Source organism: Durio zibethinus, unplaced genomic scaffold (assembly GCF_047325235.1).
Source record: "Durio zibethinus cultivar Kanyao isolate XHJ-2024 unplaced genomic scaffold, ASM4732523v1 HiC_scaffold_75, whole genome shotgun sequence".
Lineage (NCBI taxonomy): Eukaryota > Viridiplantae > Streptophyta > Magnoliopsida > Malvales > Malvaceae > Durio > Durio zibethinus.
In genome coordinates this window covers 30,001-32,500 of record NW_028322698.1, presented here as the reverse complement: position 1 = coordinate 32,500, position 2,500 = coordinate 30,001, and positions in this window count along the sequence as shown.

Below are 2,500 nucleotides of genomic sequence, written 5' to 3'. Positions count from 1 at the left end.
CAGGTTTGCTACCAGTAGCCGTTAAAGTGTCTGAAATGGGGACACTTTTTTCAAACGGTCACAAAATCTTCTCTACTTCGAGTTTTTAGCTGAATTTTTTTGTGCATGCCAACAAAAATAGAAGGATCATGCCTACAAAATTTGGGGCCAAAAATCCTTATAAAAAAATTTTAAAAATTCCCGAACCGCAAAAAGTTTCGAAAATCGTGAAAAATAGAAAACGAGTCATCTTCCAACGAAACTTCACGTGAAGGCTTAGGGGACCATTGTATGAATTTACAAGCCATAAAAATGGCATTGGCACGGCAGAAATTTGAAGATGTGCCTAAACCCACCAGGGCCCAGCGTGTGCCGATGGTGCTCGAGGCAACCGCCCGCACCAGGGCCCAGCGTGTGCCGATGGTGGTCGAGGCAACCGCCCGCACCAGGGCCGATAGTGTGCCGATGGTGCTCGAGGCAACCTGTCGCACCAGGGCCCAGCGTGTGCCGATGGTGATCGAGGTAACCTGCCACACCAGGGCCCAGCGTGTGCCGATGGTGGTCGAGGCAAGTTCCCGCACCAGCGCCCAGCGTGTGCCGATGGTGCTCGAGGCAACCGACCGCACCAGGGCCCAGCGTGTGCCGATGGTGCTCGAGGCAACCTGCCGCACCAGGGCCCAGCGTCTGCCGATGGTGCTCGAGGCAAGCGCCCGCACCAGGGCCGAGCGTGTGCCGATGGTGCTCGAGGCAAGCGCCCGCACCAGGGCCCAGCGTGTGCCGATGGTGCTCGAGGCAACCTGCCGCACCAGGGCCCAGCGTGTGCCGATGGTGCTCGAGGCAACCGACCGCACCAGGGCCGAGCGTGTGCCGATGGTGGTCGAGGCAAGCGCCCGCACCAGGGCCCAGCGTGTGCCGATGGTGGTCGAGGCAACCTGCCGCACCAGGGCCCAGCGTGTGCCGATGGTGCTCGAGGCAACCGACCGCACCAGGGCCGAGCGTGTGCCGATGGTGCTCGAGGCAAGCGCCCGCACCAGGGCCCAGCGTGTGCCGATGGTGCTCGAGGCAACCTGCCCCACCAGGGCCCAGCGTGTGCCGATGGTGGTCGAGGCAACCTGCCGCACCAGGGCGGAGCGTGTGCCGATGGTGGTCGAGGCTGCCGATGGTGGTCGAGGCAACGTGCCGCACCAGGGCCCAGCGTGTGCCGATGGTGCTCGAGGCAACCGACCGCACCAGGGCCGAGCGTGTGCCGATGGTGCTCGAGGCAAGCTGCCGCACCAGGGCCCAGCGTGTGCCGATGGTGGTCGAGGCAACCGCCCGCACCAGGGCCCAGCGTGTGCCGATGGTGATCGAGGCAACCGACCGCACCAGGGCCCAGCGTGTGCCGATGGTGCTCGAGGCAACCTGCCGCACCAGGGCCCAGCGTGTGCCGATGGTCGTCGAGGGAACCTGCCGCACCAGGGCCCAGCGTGTGCCGATGGTGGTCGAGGCAAGCGCCCGCACCAGGGCCCAGCGTGTGCCGATGGTGCTCGAGGCAACCGACCGCACCAGGGCCCAGCGTGTGCCGATGGTGCTCGAGGCAACCTGCCGCACCAGGGCCTAGCGTGTGCCGATGGTGGTCGAGGCAAGCGCCCGCACCAGGGCCCAGCGTGTGCCGATGGTGGTCGAGGCAAGCGCCCGCACCAGGGCCCAGCGTGTGCCGATGGTGCACCAGGGCCCAGCGTGTGCCGATGGTGCTCGAGGCAACCGACCGCACCAGGGCCCAGCGTGTGCCGATGGTGGTCGAGGCAAGCGGCCGCACCAGGGCCCAGCGTGTGCCGATGGTGGTCGAGGCAAGCGCCCGCACCAGGGCCCAGCGTGTGCCGATGGTGGTCGAGGCAAGCGCCCGCACCAGGGCCCAACGTGTGCCGATGGTGCTGGGGGCAACCGCCCGCACCAGGGCCCAGCGTGTGCCGATGGTGATCGAGGCAACCGCCCGCCCCAGGGCCCAGCGTGTGCCGATGGTGGTCGAGGCAAGCGCCCGCACCAGTGCCCAGCGTGTGCCGATGGTGGTCGAGGCAAGCGCCCGCACCAGGGCCCAGCTTTTGCCGATGGTGATCGAGGCAACCGGCCGCTCCAGGGCCCAGCGTGTGCCGATGGTTATCGGGGCAACCGGCCGCACCAGGGCCCAGGGTCTGCCGATGGTGCTCGAGGCAACCGCCCGCACCAAGGCTCAGCATGTGCCGCTGGTGATCGAGGCAACAACCCACACCAGGGCCCAGCTTGTGCCGATGGCGGTCGAGGCAAGTGCCCGTACCGAAGGGCAGCCTATGCCGATGATGGTCGATGCATGTGCCATCACCATGCGTCATCATGTGCCATTGATGGTCGAGGCCTTGGCCGAAGTTCGATTTTGAGCCACGGTGCCCATGCTTGGCTCCAGCATGTGCTGGTGCCGCATTTTTTTCACTCGGGACAGCATCGCCGGAGCATCGCCGGAGCATCGCCGGAGTACCGCCGGAGAACCTGACCGGCGGCATTGGGG